General features: G+C 39.2%; 1 pseudogene; it reads right to left on the minus strand.

Annotated features, from left to right (window-relative positions):
- Positions 1–13,354: 13,354 nt before the first annotated feature.
- Positions 13,355–13,901, minus strand: LOC122739124 (annotated as a pseudogene).
- Between the last annotated feature and the right edge of the window lie 3,913 nt (positions 13,902–17,814).

Here is a 17,814-nt window from a genome sequence, read left to right on the forward strand (position 1 = left end):
ATAGGGTGGCTAGGTGATGCAGTAAATAAAGCACAGGCCCTGGATTTAGGAAGACCTGAGTTCAAATTTTACCTCAGACACTTGACACTTACTAGCTGTGTGACCCTGGGCAAGTAGCTTAACCCTCATTGCCCACCAAAAAAAAAAAAAAGAAAGAAAGAAAAGAAACTGAATGATATAAAATTATAATGATCAACACCCATCTCAAAGAAGAGATGTGAAATTTCCTTCCCCTGACCTTTATTGTAAAAGAGGGAGACTACATTTCACAGAATGTCAAAGTTTTTCAAAATATTTGTTCATTTTGCTGAACTTCCCCCCCCCCCTTTTTTTTCCTTTGTTATAAGGCTTTCTGGGAAGGGGGAGAGGAAGAGACTGAGATTCCTTGGGAAATGTAGGTGATGTATAAACAAAAGTTATAGCTACTTCTGTATGTCCAGTGATCAAAAGGGCACTATTGCAAGCCACTGACACACAATTTACCTGTCTGGTTTAAAATTGTCAGGTTTTACAATCTGAAGCTAAAGAAGCAACCCCAAGAGCTCGCCTTTGGGGATAATGGTATAAATCCTGGTGATGGTATCTCATTCTCTCATCATGAGAAGAATAATTCGTGATGTCTTTGTTGTGAAACCTTCCAGCTATTACATGAGCAAGGAAGACCAGTGGTTTTCTTGCATATCGAGAACAATATATTATGGGAGGAATGGCATTCAGTTTCCCAATTACAATGGGAGGTTTGATTTCGTAATCCTAGTTTGATTCAATGCACCAAACATTCCAAAGCTCAATAGATTTCTTCTTCTATTCAAGAGTCTTATCAGTGTCCAGTTGAATTTCTTCAGGGCTAGAGAAAATCAAGTTGCAGGGTATCTGCTGGTTTAGAGTGTTTTTTCTGAAGAAATCAACAGAAATTAGATTTTCTTCTTTTAATAATGTTTCAAAGGCTGAACCTGTCCCTCAGGACAAAATATGGAAAAGTTATAATATCTGTGTTTGATGCCATAAACTAGATGTCCTGTAGATATCTTAAACTTAACATATGACATTATGACATAAGGAAAGATCGAATGCAAAATTCAAAAAACTTTATTCCATCTTTGTAAGAAATTTTCTTGGTACCATTAAAGTGGTAAGTTTATCAACAAAATTGCTTTTCCACAATGGCATGCCATTCATGCAAGGTCAACTCTTAATTCTTAGGGTATTTTTTTTTCATTTTAAGAGAAAAAATAATTTTTATATAATGAAAGTATTGAATAAAATGTTTCATTTTTTTATTACCAGGATTTGTAAATTTCACAGTTTTAGGAAAAAGCACTTCTACTGAAGAATTATACCTATAAATTCAAGAAGCTAGAACCTCCAAGTTGATAACAACTCCATCAAGGTGATCAGCTTTGCTTTGCTTTGAATCAGGATATATGGGGGCAGCTAGGTGGGGCAGTGGATAGAGCACAGGCCCTGGATTCAGGAGGACCTGAGTTCAAATCCTGCCCCAGACACTTAACACTTACTAGCTGTGTGACCCTGGGCAAGTCACTTAACCCCAACTGCCTCACCAAAAAATTTAAAAAAAAAAAAGAAAAGAAACAGGATATATGACTGACCATAAATTATTTTAAATGTACCTCTAAAAGTCTGTGATTTTATGCATTCCCTAAATAAGATTATGAAGGGAGCTGAAATATTTTCCTCCTAAAAAAAAAGACATAACTTTAAAAAACAAGACAGGATGCTTCATAATAGATCTTTATTGACTACTTTTATTTTTGCATAATATTCATTTTTAAGACATCACTCCCTTTTCCCCTGCTCAGAAAGCCATACTTTTTTTGGGGGGGGAGGGGCAATGAGAGTTAAGTGACTTGCTCAGAGTCACACAGCTAGTAAGTGTCAAGTGTCTGAGGCTGGATTTGAACTCAGGTCCTCCTGAATCCAGGGCTGGTGCTTTATCCACTGCATCACCTAGTTGCCCCCAAGAAAGCCATACTTTCTAACAAATATTTAAAAGGAAAAAAATAGTACAGTAAAACTAACCATTATCAAGCCTTCATTTTTTTTCTCCTTCCCACTTCCCCCTCTCCACTGGAAAAAAAAAGATAGGTTAAACTAATTAATTAGTTAATTGTATTTCTCTAATTATTATCAAACTCTATAAACATAGCCTGGTAAAATAAATTCCTACATTGTGTTTCCTACTCTTTGTGCTAGTTCCAACACCTCTCCATCATGAGGTGGGTAGTTTTCTTCTTTATCAGTCCTCTAGAATAATGGTTGATCATTTAATAGCTCAGAGTTCTTAAGTCTTTCAAAATCCTTCTTTTTCACAATATCAATGTTAAGTCATGTAGACTTACATGGAATCTATCTTAGTATAAGATGTTCTAAAAGAAGAAAACATCATATGGGAACAAGATAAAGTACATTTTACCCCATTAATTCTGTCTGCTATTAGCGCTATCCAAAAGATGCTTTGCAGTGAGCTCTTGCACCCCAGTACTTCTATTAATTCACAAGAAGTGCTTTATCCACCTGAGCAAACCACTCCAGTATCTCTGCCAGGAAAACCCCAAATGGGTTCATGAGGACTTGGACACGATTCAAACAACTGAACAAAAACTATATCCCAGGGTTGTTATGAGGATCAAATGAGATAATATTTGTAAAGTACTTAGCACAGTGCCTAGCAAATAGCTTAATAAACACCTGTTCCCTTCTCCTTCTCTATAGCAATAATTCAAACAGGTGGCAACAAGAACAGGGCTAGTGGGCTGGCAATGGGAATTAGAGGGGTGGGATGGAGTCCAGAGATTGTGGAGGAAGAGCCTAACAAGATTTGAGAATTGATTGGAGGGGCAGCTAGGTGGCGCGCAGTGGATAGAGCACTGGCCCTGGAGTCAGGAGTACCTGAGTTCAAATCCAGCCTCAGACACTTAACACTTACTAGCTGTGTGACCCTGGGCAAGTCACTTAACCCCAATTGCCTCACTAAAAAAAAAAAAAAGAGAGAGAGAATTGATTGGATAGAAAAGGTAAAGGAGGCCAAAGAAAATTAGTTGAATGAATGAGTGTATTAAGCACTTAATAGATGCCAGGCATTGTACTGAATGTTGATAATATAAAACAAAACTGATGACAGCCCCTGCCCTCAAAGAATTTACCTTGACAGCAGGAAACTTCTCTTATAGGGGAGGAATGGTCAGGGAGAGTTATGTTAGTACAGAAAGTTACAGGAATGATGAGTGGAACCATGAAGAAGTAGTTCTCAACCTTTATTGGATCTTCATCCAAGTCACACCTGCTAACCTTGGACTTAGGGTTAAATCTGTGAGTGTCCCACAGAACTCTGTTCTGGGTTTTCTTTCTCTTCCCCCTCTATGTTATCTCACTTAGTGGGGTATACAAAGTGTTCAGGGAGGATTAGTGCCTCTGGTGTGAGGGCTAGATCACCCTTATCAGGGCTGCTCATCCCCCTTTGGTTACCACCTTTCACCCAACTCACCTGTGGCTCCAAGAAGCTGTAGCATAGTCAGTGGCCACACCCTGGTAAAAACCATCTTGGCAGATGGGCTAAAGCCCATCAACAATTATTCCAATGGCCATGAAGGTAACTGAAGGAGGCGCTGTGGAGTACTTAGAGTTAGGTGAGACACTGAAGAAGCCAAGGTCATCCACTGCATTTCAGGCCATCACCCATCCTCTTAACTTATGAGTTGCCACTGGACTGTGAGGACTCTGGAGGAGAAAGTAAGGCTGATGACTCTGCACAACTCAGCTTCACTTAAATCCAATTCACACACAAGTCAAGACATCACCCCATGATGTCAAAAATGAAGGAGAGGGGTGGCTAGGTGGCGCAGTGGATAAAGCACCGGCCCTGGATTCAGGAGGACCTGAGTTCAAATCCAGCCTCAGACACTTGACACTTACTAGCTGTGTGACCCTGGGCAAGTCACTTAACCCCCATTGCCCCACAAAAAATTTAAAAAAAAAAATGGAGAAACAATAATTTCACTTGGTGATCTCATCAGCTCCCATGGATTTAATTATCATCTCTTTTTTTTTTTTTTTGGAGGCAATTGGGGTTAAGTGACTTGCCCAAGGTCACACAGCTAGTAAGTGTTAAGTGTCTGAGGCCGGATTTGAACCCAGGTACTCCTGAATCCAGGACCAGTGCTCTATCCTAATTATCATCTCTATATTGACTCAAATTGCCTCTTTGCTAAACTCCAGGTATATATCTTCAACTAACTCTCAGAAATCTCAGACAGGATATCCAATAGATTTTTTTTTTTTGCAGGCAATGGGGGTTAAGTGACTTGCCCAGGGTCACACAGCTAGTAAGTGTCAAGTGTCTGTGGCCTGATTTGAACTCAGGTACTCCTGAATTCAGGGCCAGTGCTTTAACCACTGCACCATCTAGCTGCCCCCTCCAATAGATAGCTTAAACTGAACATGTCCAAATCTTTTTTTTTCTGATAAAAGTATTTTTTTCCCAGTTATATGTAAAAATAGTTCTCAACATTTGTTTATACGAGCTTTCCAATTTCAGATTTTTCTCCCTCCCTCCCCCTTCCCCTAGACAGCAGGTAATCTGATATAGGTTATATATATATATATATATATATACATATACATAATAATATTAAACATATTTCTGCATTAGTCATGTTATAAGAGAAGAATCAGAGCAATGAGGAAAAACCTCAAAATAGAAAAACAGCGGCACCAAAAACAAAAGAAATAGTATGGTTCAATCAGCATCTCTACTCCACAGTTCTTTTTTTTTTTTTTTCTGGATTTGAAGATCCCCTTCCATCATGGGTCCCCTGGAGCTCTTCTGTACCGTTGCACTGGTGAAAAGAATCCAGTCCATCACAGTAGATCAACACACAATGTTGATGATACTGTGTACAATGTTCTTCTGGTTCTGCTCATCTCACTCATCATCAGTTCTTGCAAGTCCTTCCAGGTTTCTCTGAACTCCTCCTGCTCATTGTTTCTTACAGCACAATAGAATTCCATTACATTCATATACCATAACTTGTTCAGCCATTCCCCAGTTGATGGGCAACCCCTCAATTTCCAATTCTTTGCCACCACAAAAAGAGCAGCTATAAATATTTTTGTACATGTCGGTTCTTTTCCGTTTTTTATGATCTCTTTGGGGAAAAGACCCAAAAGTGGTATTGCTGGGTCAAAGGGTATGCACAGCTTTATGGCCCTTTGGGCATAATTCCAGATTGCTCTCCAGAATGGCTGGATCAGTTCATAGTGAACATGTCCCAATCTTAATTTTCTTTTCCCATAAACCCTCTATCCTTCCACACTTCCCAATTACTGTCAAGGGCACCACCATCCTCACAATACCAAAAGCTCACAACCTAAGTTTCATTCTCAGCTCCTAACTCTTACTCCCCCATACCCAATCTGTTTGCCAAGGCCTGTCAATTTCATCTCTTCAACATCTCTCATAAGCCCCCTTCTCTCCTCTGATACTGCTACCACCCTGATACAAGCCCTGATCTCATCACACCTGAACTCTTGCAATAGCCTATTGTTTGGTCTGCCCACCACAAATCTATCCACATTCTGGTCCATTCTCTCCATGCAGTGATTTTCCTAAAACACAGGTTTGAACATGTCACCTCCCTACTCAACAAATCCCAGTGGCTCCCTATCCTAGGATCAAATACAGAATCCTCTGTTAGTCACTCAAAACCTGGCCTCCCACTCTCCACCTTTCCTGTTTTTTTATACCTTGTCCCCTGACACCTTCCATGTACTCTTTGATGCCTGTGATACTGGTCTTCCATGCTGTTCCACAAACAAGATCATCCATCTCCTTAGTCCTGGTATCTTCTCTGGATATCCCAAATGCCTGGAATGTTCTCCCTCAACTCCACCTCCTGGCTTCTTTCAAGTCCCAGCTAAAGTACCATCTTCTACAGGAAGCCTTTTAAAAGTTTAGTGCCTTTTCTCTGTTGATTATTTCCTATTTATCCTATCTAAATTTGTTTTCATGTCTCCATTAGACTGTGAGCTCCTTAAGGCAGGCACTGTCTTTTGCCTTTTTTTTGTATCCCCAGGCTTAACAACAGGCTTAAGTCTCACACATAGTAGGAGCTTAATAAATGCTTACTGACTGATTGATTGACTGACTGACTGACTGACTGACCTTTTCCAGGAGTAATGATAGTTGATTTGATCATGTTTCCAGAATGGAAAATAGTTGAGCAGGGCAGTGTGGCTGCCCAGTGGGGAAGTAAAAGGAATCTAACTGGAGCTAGTCTACTGTCACTACCAATCAGGACAGTGAGCAAAAGGGCAGGTGGCCAGAAGATGAAAGGGTCAAGTCCTGACTTAAAGACTGAATTAAATGCTAATGAATGATTTTCAAAGGCTGGAAATTAGGGCAAAGTAGCCAAGTTACCAGTTTTGCAGCCCTGAGAGCAAGGTGACTTCTGGGAGGAAAGGATCACAGACAGATCTGAGCTGGGAATGGGAAATTCCCCTCTACTAGCACTGTCCCCTAGTCCTCTCCTTGCAAGGAATTTACATTTCCAGAATTTAGGGAAAATTTATAGGGCTAGAGAGACCCTCACTCAGAGAGAAGTCATATTTCCATTATATTTCTGTTTCTCAACACACCATGCCCAAGATGCTGGCATTTCAAGGCAGCTAGGTAGAACAGTGGATAACGCACTGGGCCTGGAGTCAGGAAGATCTGAGTTCAAATCTGGATTAAGACACATACTAGCTGTGTGACTGTGGGCAAGTCACTTAACCTCTGTTTACCTCAGTTTCCTCAACTGTAAAATGGGGACAATAATAGTATATACTTCCCATGATTATTATGAGGATGAAATGAGATAATATTTTTAAAGTGCTTAGCAGGTTACCTGGCACATAGTAGGAGCTTATTAAATTCTTGCTCTCTCCCTCCCTCCCAGGATCAGAGTTCCCCTAACCTTGTCCTTCTCCCTTGAATCTCCAGTCCCTAGGTTCATCAGGCATATTCTCTAGGAGGTCATTTGAAGAATTTCCCATCTGAGAACAGAATTCTGCAAGGATCTGAACCTCCCCACTATGCCTTTGTGGGCCTGATGATAAGCCATCTGGACCCTAATAGTGGTAATGCTCTTATAACCAAATACCTGAGGCTTTAAAAAAGTAGAGTTACCAGTCGGAGAGGAGCCACTGAACTAGATGATTTCTAAGGTCCATTCCAGCCCTAACATTCTTTGTTCCAAGATTCTTTATAGTTTTGATCTTCTATGTTCTAAGGTCCCTTCCAGCTCTGGCATTCCATGAATCTATTTTTGTCCTGGTGCTTCTCTTGAGGTCCCCTTTGTTCCCTCTGCAAAGACCAGAAGCAGCCTCTGGGCCCGACTAGTCACTTTAATTAAATGCTTCAACAAGGCCAGAGAAAGGTGGGGGCGGGGTGTGAATAGGACTTGGGAAGAGAGGAAGGATGAAGGAAATGCCTCTTTCCATCGGTCACAGCTGCCCCGGGGACCTGGAGGAGAGATGTTTTGCTTAGCCAGGCAGACTTTGGGAAACTCAGGCTAGTCTTCCTCCTCCAGCCCCCTTGGATTTAGGGAGCTGCTAGAAGGCTTGACTTGGGCAACACCAAACAAAGCAATGATGTGTCCCTAACTAAGGTCACAGGATCCATTCCCCTCCTCCTCTTAGGGTCCAGGACCCCTCCCTCTCCCTGGAGTCCAGCTGATTGAATGGGGGCTAGTGATTAGTGGGGCCAGCTAATCTGTTACAGATGTTCCCAGAGGTGGCCCACCAGTCCAGCAAGGCAGGATTTCCCCTCCTTTCTCCTCTGTTCTCAGCTCTACCTGCCTGGAACACCCAAGGATATGCTTTACAATCTGTTTATTTCCTGCACTTTTTAAAAGAAAAAGTAAGGAGGGGAAGAGAGGAGAAGGTATTTAATGGCCTCTCCCAGCCAAGACCCCCAACCTCTCCCAGGGCCCCTCACCAAAACCGTAGTCAGCCCTTAGCTATGAAAAGATTCTTTAATAGGCTTCACCCTATTAAGTAATATTAGAGACTGCAGTCTAATTGCACTTAAAAAAACCCACAAAACTGGATCCTGGGGTCAGAGAGAAAATAGGCTAGCTGTCAATAGGAATACCTTATTAATTCCATGGTGGAGAATCCTGGACGATAGTTGCTGAAGGAATTGGGAGTGTTTAACCTGAAGAAAACACCAAGAGGAATATAACAGCTGACTTCAAGTATTTGAAAGACTGTCATGTGGAAGACAGCTTAGACAGTTTGGCCCAGAACCAGGAGCAATGGGCAGAAGTTACAAAAGAGACAGATTTAGGCTTGATGTCAGGAAAAACTTCTTATCAGCTAGAGCTGTCCCAAGGTAAAATGGTCTGCCTTAGAAGGAGGGAGGCGCCCCTGCCCCATGAAGGCCTCCAAGTAGAGGCCAAATAACCTCTTGTTGTACACATCTTGTTGGGGATTATTTTTCAGGCACGAGTTAGTTGGACTTGATGATGGCAGAGGTTCCTTCCAATTCTAAAATTCTGTGATTCTGTGGTAGTCGAGAGCCCTCAGTTCTACCACTTTTTTTTTTTTGGTGGGGCAATGGGGGTTAAGTGACTTGCCCAGGGTCACACAGCTAGTAAGTGTCGAGTGTCTGCGGCTGGATTTGAACTCAGGTCCTCCTGAATCCAGGGCTGGTGCTTTATCCACTGCGCCACCTAGCTACCCTGAGAGCCCTCAGTTCTAGACAGCAATTGATCGGCTGTGTGACTTTGCCTAGGGCGTTTCTGTGTTTCTTCTCCCTAGACCATAGTTTCTCCATCTGTAACATGAGGGGACTGGACCAGATAATCTCTATCAACACTTCCAATTATGACATTCTTTTTTTTTTTTTTTGGTGAGGCAATTGGGGTTAAGTGACTTGCCTAGGGTCACACAGCTAGTACATGTTAAGTGTCTGAGGTCGGATTTGAACTCAGGTACTCCTGAATCCAGGGCCGGTGCTCTATCCACTGTGCCATCTAGCTGCCCCCAAATTATGACATTTTATGTCCTGTATTCTGTAGTCCTTTGCAGATCTGACATTCTGTGTTCTGTGTTCTGTTTCCTCAAGGGTTCCGTGTATAACAGATATCAAAACAATTGGTAGAAATTAGATCAGAGGGGGCAGCTAGGTGATACACTTACTAGCTGTGTGTCCTTGGGCAAGTCACTTAACCCTCATTGCCCTGCAAAATAAAAAAAACCAACAACAAAACATCTTCAAAAAAAAAAAAAAGAAATTATATCAGAGAACTTTAGAGCTAAAATGGAAACTGCTTTCTTCAAGATTACCAAGGGACTTTTATTTGCTAAATCAATTGGCCTTTTCTCAACCTTAATCCTTCCTGACCTAGTGGCAGCGTGGGACAATGCTGACCACTTTTTTCTCCTGTATATTCTTTCTTCCCTTTATTTAATTTAATTTAATTTATTTATTTTGTGAGGCAATTGGGGTTAAGTGACTTGCCCAGGGTCACACAGCTAGTAAGTGTTAAGTGTCTGAGGCCAGATTTGAACTCAAGTACTCCTGAATCCAGGGCCAGTGCTCTATCCACTGTGCCACCTAGCTGCCCCTCTTCCCTTTATTTTTATGAAACTATGACATTTTTTAAAAGATGAATTTTTGTCAGTTAGCAAAATTTTGTTTTTTCTCCCTTTCAGCTGAACCCCTCCCTCCTACACATACAAAAAGAGAGAACAAGAAATCCTTATAATAAATATGTATAATTGAGGAAAATAAGTTGGCCATATGCAAAAAAAAAGTCTCATTCTGCATTCTAAGTCCATTATCTCTCTGTCAGAAGGTAGGTAACATGAATAATCATTAGTCCTCTGGAAATATGGTTGGTCAATGTGTTGATCAGGTCTTAATTCTTTCAAAGTTATTTGTTGTTTGTATTTATATGTGGTTATTCTTGTATAAATTGCTCTCCTGGTTCTGCTCACTTCACTATGTATCAGTTCATAAAGTTCTTCTCAGGTTTTACTAAAGCCATTCATACCATTAATATATTATAATTTGTTCAGTCATTCTCCAAATGATGAGAATTCCTTTAGTTTCAAGTTTTACATGCACACACATGCATTCACACACACACACAGACATACACTGCTACAAACATTTTGTACACATGGATCCTTTTCCTCTTTCTTTGATTTCTTTGAGGAATGGCCCTAGTTGTGGTATCATTGGGTCAAAGGTATTAACCTTTTATTTTAAAGGTCTTTTAAAGACAAAATTTGGTGTCCTTTTAGGCATAATTCCAAAGTGCTTTCCAGAATGGCTGGGCCAATTCAAAGATGAAGCAACATTAATTAATGTGGTATTAATATGCCTGCTTTTCCCTAGTCCCTCCAATATTTGTTATTTTCCCTTTTTTGGTCAGCTTTGCTAATTTGATGAGTGGGAAGTAGAGACTCAGAATTGTTTTAATTTGTATTTCTTTAATTATTAGGAGAATTTTTTCATCTAACTAAAGATAGCTTGAATTTCTTCCTTTGAAAGCAACCTATTCATATGCCTATTCATATTCACTTATCAATTAGAAAATGGCTCTTAACAATGTGTCCAAAATTAGAAGGGAGGCAGAAATCTGGGAAACAATTTTTATGGCCAGTGCTTCTGATAAAGGCCTCATTTCTAAAATATACAGGGAACTAAATCTAATTTATAAGAATCCAAGTCATTCCCCAATTGAGAAATGGTCAAAGGATATGAACAGGCAGTTTTCTGATGAAGAAACCAAAGCTATCCATTCCCATATGAAAAAATGCTCTAAATCTCTAATGATTAGAGAGATGCAAATTAAAACAACTCTGAGGTACCACCTGACACCTATCAGATTGGCTAAAATGACAAAAAGGGAAGATAATAAATGTTGGAGAGGCTGTGGGAAAGTTGGAACACTAATGTATTGTTGGTGGAGCTGTGAGCTGATCCAACCATTCTGGAGAGCAATTTGGAATTATGCCCAAAGGGCAATAAAGCTCTAAATCACTATTGATTAGAGAGACAACTCTGAGGTACCACCTGACACCTATCAGATTGGCTAATATGACAAAAAAGGAAAATAATAAATGTTGGAGAAGCTGTGGGAAAATTGGAACACTAATGCATTCTTGGTGGAGCTGTGAACTGATCCAACCATTCTGGAGAGCAATTTGGAGTTATGCCCAAAGGGCTATAAAGCTCTGCATACCCTTTGACCCAGCAATTCCACTTTTGGGTCTTTTTCCCAAAGAGATCATAAAAAACGGAAAAGGACCCACATGTTCAAAAATATTTATAGCTGCTCTTTTTGTGGTGGTAAGGAATTGGAAATTGAGGGGATGTCCATCAATTGGGGAATGGCTGAACAAGTTGTGGTATATGAGTATAATGGAATTCTATTGTGCTGTAAGAAACAATGAGCAGGAGGAGTTCAGAGAAACCTGGAAGGACTTGCATGAACTGATGATGACTGAGATGAGCAGAGCCAGAAGAACATTATACACAGTATCATCAACATTATGTGTTGATCAACTGTGATAGACTAGATTCTTCTACTAGATTTCTTGGTACAAGAAAGTTCCAAAGGATTCATGATGGAAAAGGCTCTCCAAATCCGGAAAAAGAAAAAAAAAAGGAACTGTGGAATATGGATGCTGATTGGACCATACTATTTCTTTTAGTTTTGGTGCTGTTGTTTTTCTGTTTTTCCTTTTTGTTCTGATTCTTCTCTTATAACATGACTAATGCAGAAATATGTTTAATGTTATTATGTATATAACCTATATCAGATTACCTGCTGTCCAGGGGAGGGGAGGAGGGTGGGGAGGGAGGGAGAAAAATATGAAATTGGAAATCTTATATAAATAAATGTTGAAAACTATCTCTACATGTAACTGGAAAATAATAAAATACTTTTATTTTTTAAAAAAAGAAAATGGCTCTTATTATAAATTTGAATCAGTTCCTAATATGTCTTGGAAATGAGATCTTTTTGAGAAATTTGTTCCAAAGATTTTTTTCCTGGTTACCTGCTTCCTTTCTAAGCTGCCATTAGGCAGCTGGGTGGTACAGTACAGTGAATAGAGCATTGGGCCTGGAATCAGGAAGCCAGGAATTCCTATCCAGCCTTAGACCCTTACTAGCTGTGTGACCCTGGGCAAGTCACTTATCCTCAGATTCCTTGAGTATAAAATGGAGATAAAAATAGCCCCTACACCACAGGGTTGTTGTGAGGATCAAATGAAATAATATCTTTAAAGTAAAGTACTTAGCACAGTGCCTAACACAAGTGTTTAAAAAACACTTGTTTGGGGGGGGGCAGCTAGGTGGCACAGTGGATAGAGCACTGGCCCTGGATTCAGGAGGACCTGAGTTCAAATCCAGTCTTGGACACTTGACACTTACTAGCTGTGTGACCCTGGGCAAGTCACTTAACCCTCACTGCCCTGGAAAAAAAATTTAAAAAAATTTTTTTAAATAAAAAACACTTGTTTCTAATTGTACTGTATAATCTATATCAGATTGCTTGCTGTCTTGGGGAGTGGGGAGGGAAAGAAGGGAGAGAGAAATATTTGGAACTCAAAATCTTACAAAAGTGAATTTTGAAAACTATCTTAAACACATAATTGGAAAAAATAAAATCAAATACTACTAAGAAAAAAAACCCATATGTTTCCTTCTAATTTTAGCTGCGTTGGTTTAGTTTGTACAAAAAGTCATAATTTTTTGCAATCAAAATTGTCCATTTTATCTTCTTGGATCCTTTTTATCCCTTGTTTGATCATGAACTCTTCTCCTGTCTTTTGAATTGACAGGTAATTTCTTCCTTGCTCCTTTAATTTGTTTATGATGTCACCCTTCATGTCAAAGTCATGTACCCATTTGGAGAGTACCTTCATAATAGGTATGGAATGTTATTGTCTAGGTTCTGCCATATGGATTTCCAGTTTTCTCTGCAGATTTTGTCAAATAGTGAGGTCTTAGCCCAGTAACTTCCATCTTTGTGTTTACCAAACACTAGAGTACAATAGCAATTTACTTCTGTATATTGTGAAGCTACTCTGTTCCTCTAACAGATCTCTCATTTCTTAACCAGCACCAAATTATTTTGATTACTGCTTCATAGTTTAATTTGAGATAGATATTTCTCACTTTTAAAAAATTTTCCCTTGAGATTCCCAACCTTTCATTCATCAAGATGAATTTCATTATTATTTTTTCTAGCTCTATAAAGTAATCCTTTGATAGTTTTGATTGGTATAGTATTAAATAAGTAAATTAATTTAGATAGTGTTTTTTTATCGTTGCAATCAATTTATTAAAAAACAGATGATTGATTAGGCATCTGCAATGGTGACTTCAACTTCTACACCTGGTTCAATGCTGATAGAAGTGATCTGCTTCACAATTTCAGAAGGACTGTGGAAATCAATAAGACGTTTGTGGATTCTCATCTGGAATCGGTCCCAAGTCTTAGAACCTTCACCACAAGGAGTTTTTCTAGTTGTAATTCGAAGTGTCTTGGTGGGCATTTGAACAGGTCCCTTCACTTTCAAATTCTTTTCTTTGGCTCCTCTAATCAGGTCAGCACACACCTTCTCGAGTGACTTCACGTTGCGGTTGGTGAGGGTGATCCGCATCCGGTGAATGGCCACTTCGGGTTACCGGTGTCCTTGAATGCCACAGCAATGGAGCGGCTTCCTGACCGACTTATTCCTCAGTGAGAGCGAACAGCAGTGGGTCAGGAAGAGGAGAGGCCGGGACTGCCAACTGCAATTGGCTGCGGCAATGGTACCTTCACCAAAGAGAATTTAGATAGTATTGCCATTTTATTACATTAGCTTCGCCTACCCATAAACAATTAATATTTCTCCAATTATTTAAGTTTTTTAAATTTGTGTAAAGAGAGTTTTGTAATTCATGTAGTTCCTGTGCATGTCTTGGTAGATAGACACTCCAGTATTTTATACATTTTATAGTTATTTTAAATGGAATTTCTCTCATCTCTTCCTGCTAGATTTTATGGATAGTATAAAGAAATGTTGATGATTTACATAGGGTTTTTTTTTATATATCCTACAACTTTCCTGAAGCTGTTAATTATTCCAAATAATTTTTAGTTGGCACTCTAAGTTTTTCTAACTAAACTATCATTTAATTTTTTATTTTATTATTTTTTGGAAAGCAGGGCAATGAGGGTTAAGTGACTTGCCCAGGGTCACACAGCTAGTAAGTGTCAAGTGTCTGAGGCCAGATTTGAATTCAGGTCCTCCTGAATTCAGGGCTGGTGCTTTATCCACTGTGCCACCTAGCTGCCCCATAACTATCATTTAATCTACAAAAAGTGATAATTTAGTTTTCTTTTTGCCTATTATTTTCCAATTTCTCAATTTCTTTTTCTTATGTTATTTCTAGAGTTAGTATTTCTATCACTATAACAAAGAGTAGTGGTGATAGTGAACATTTCATTTTACCACTAATCTTATTAAAAAGGCCTCTAGTTGAGATGCAAATTAAAATAACTCTGAGGTACCACCTGACACCTATCAGATTGGCTAAAATGACAAAAACGGAAAACAATAAATGTTGGAGAAACTGTGGGAAAATTGGAACACTAATGCATTGTTGGTGGAGCTGTGAACTGATCCAACCATTCTGGAGAGCAATTTGGAATTATGCCCAAAGGGCGATAAAGCTGTCCATACCCTTTGACCCAGCAATACCACTTTTGGGTCTTTTTCCCAAAGAAATAATGGAAAGGGGAAAGGGACCCAAATGTACAAAAATATTTATAGCTGCTCTTTATGTGGTGGCAAGGAATTGGAAGTTGAGGGGATGCCCATCAGTTGGGGAATGGCTGGACAACATGTGGTATATGAATACAATGGAATACTATTGTGCTGTAAGATATGATGAGCAGGAGGAGTTCAGAGAAACCTGGAGGGTCTTGCGTGGGCTGATGATGAGTGAGATGAGCAGAACCAGAAGAACATTGTACACAGTATCATCAACATTGAGTGTTGATCTACTGTGATGGACTATATTCTTCTCACCAATGCAATGGTACAGAAGAGTTCCAGGGAATTCATGATAGAAGAGGATCTCCAAATCCAAGAAAAAAAAAAAAAGAACTGTGGAGTATAGATGCTGAATGAACCATACTATTTCTTTTGTTTTTGGTGCTGTTGTTTTTTCTATTTTGAGGTTTTTCATCATTGTTCTGATTTTTCTCTTATAACATGACTGATGCAGAAATAGGATTAATGTTATTATGTATATATATATAAAACCTATATCAGGTTACCTGCTGTGTAAGGGAGGGGGGAGGGAGGGGAGGGAGAAAAATCTGAAATTGGAAAGCTTGTATAAACAAAAGTTGAGAACTATCTTTACATGTAATGGGAAAAAATACTTTATTAATTTTAAAAAAGGCCTCTAGTTTTTTCTGATTACATATAATGCAAATTTTTGCTTTTAGATAGGTACTACTTATATTAATGTCCATTTATTCCTGTTTTCTAGTGTTTTTAGTAGGAATGAGTGTTGTATTTTATCAACAGCTTTTTCTATATCTAATAATATAATCATTTCTGTTGGTTCTCAATCAATATTGTCTATTATGTCGATAATTTTCCCAATACTGAATCAACCCTGCCTTTTGGGTATAAATCTAACTTGATTATAGCATAATAATATATTTTTCCAGTTTTCTTCCTAGCTATGTGATTGCTCCATCTCAGTCTCCTTTCTGGGATCATCATATATTTGCTGGTTCCTAACCATGATCATCCCCCAAGATTTGGTCCTGGGACCCCTTATCTTCTCTCTTACTGCACCCTTACTTGATGATCTCATTGATTTGGTTCAGTTATAATCTCTAAGGGGTAACTAGGTGGGCAGTGGATAAAACACCAGTCCTGAATTCAGGAGGACCTGAGTTCAAATCTTCCCTTAGACACTTGACACTAGCTGTATGACCCTGGGCAAGTCACTTAACCCTCATTGCCGTGCAAAAAAAAAAAAAAAGACAAAAACAAGCAAACAGTTATCATCTCTATTCCACAGAACTCCCTAATATATTTATCTAGCTCTAACATCTTGCCTGAGCTTTAGTCACTCATTACCAACTACTTGTTGAACATTTCCCATTAGATGTCCCATAGACCTCTCAAATCCAATCTGTCTAAAACAGAATGTATCATCGTCCTCTTTCATGACACCCAAGTTCATAGCTTTGGAGTCTTCAACTCTTCCCATTCCCTTATCTTCCGTATCCAATCAGTTGCTAAATCTTGTTGATTCTACCTTTCCTACATATCTCATATCCATCCTCTTCTTTCTTCTTTATCTATTTTATTTATTTATTTATTTTGCAGGGCAGTGAGGGTTAAGTGACTTGCCCAGGCTCACACAACTAGTAAATATCTGAGATTGGATTTTAACTCAGGAAGATGAGTCTTCCTGATTCCAAATCCAGTGCTCTAGTCACTAGCCACCTGTAGCTGCCCACCATGTATCTGTATACCTTTTTTTTGGGGGGGGGGTTAAGTGACTTGTCCAGGGTCACACAGGTAGTAAGTGTCAAGTGTCTGAGGCTGGATTTGAACTCAGGTCCTCCTGAATTCAAGGCCGGTGCTTTATCCACTGTGCCACCTAGCTGCCCCCTGTGTACCTTTTAAAATATCATATCCTTTCAGTAGAGTGTAAGGTCCTTGAGGGCATATTTTTAGCCCCTAACATTGTCTTACATGAGGTACATCCTTTCATTTTTGTCTTTATATCTCTAATTCCCAGCATAATACCTGACACTTAGTAGATGCTTATTGATTGATAAATGTGGGTTGGATTATTCTGTAGAGAACTGGATAGGACCTTGGCTCATACAGTTTCAGAGATGATTGGAACCTCAAGGATCATCTGGTTCAATCATTTTATTTTGTAGCTGACCCAGAGATGGACAAGTAGTGAGTTGTACCAGATTACAAAAGGGAGTTAGGATTAGAATCAGGAGTAGAAATCAGGACTTCTTACTGAGGAGTAGATGTGTGGCAAAATGGAAAGCATTTCTCTAATTATAAACAATTTGGAGCATTTTTTTCATTTGGCTATAGATAGCCTGAGTTTCTTCCCTTGAGAACTGCCTGATCATGTCCTTAAGTAATTTTTCAGTTGAGAAATGGCTCTTATTCTTACACATTTGAATCATTTCTTTATACACCGCATTCTCAAAAGTCTTACTGAAGTTTTGGGGGACATACTGGAAATGAGACCTTTATCAGAGAAGTTTGCTGCCAGGATTATTTTCCCCAGTTAATTGTTTCCCTTTAATCTTAGCTTTATTGCATTTGTGTAAACCATTTTTAACTTTGAGTAATTAAAATTATCTATTTTATCTTCTGTGATCCTTTCTCTCCTTTTTTTGGTCATGAGCTTTTCTTCAATCTACAAATCTGAGAGGTATTTTTAAAAAACTTATTTACGGGGACATCTAGGTGGCGCAGTGGATAAAGCACCGGCCCTGGATTCAGGAGTACCTGAGTTCAAATCCGGCCTCAGACACTTGACACTTACTAGCTGACACTTGACACTTACTAGCTATGTGACCCTGGGCAAGTCACTTAACCCCCATTGCCCTGCAAAAAACAAAACAAAACAAAACAAAACAACAAAAAAACAACCAAAAAACAACAACAACAACAAAACTTATTTACTTTATTTGTTTATGAGGTGACCATTTATTTCTAGGTCACAAAAGTTAGAGGGATGGT

Source organism: Dromiciops gliroides, chromosome 2, assembly GCF_019393635.1.
Source record: "Dromiciops gliroides isolate mDroGli1 chromosome 2, mDroGli1.pri, whole genome shotgun sequence".
Classification (NCBI taxonomy): Eukaryota; Metazoa; Chordata; class Mammalia; order Microbiotheria; family Microbiotheriidae; genus Dromiciops; species Dromiciops gliroides.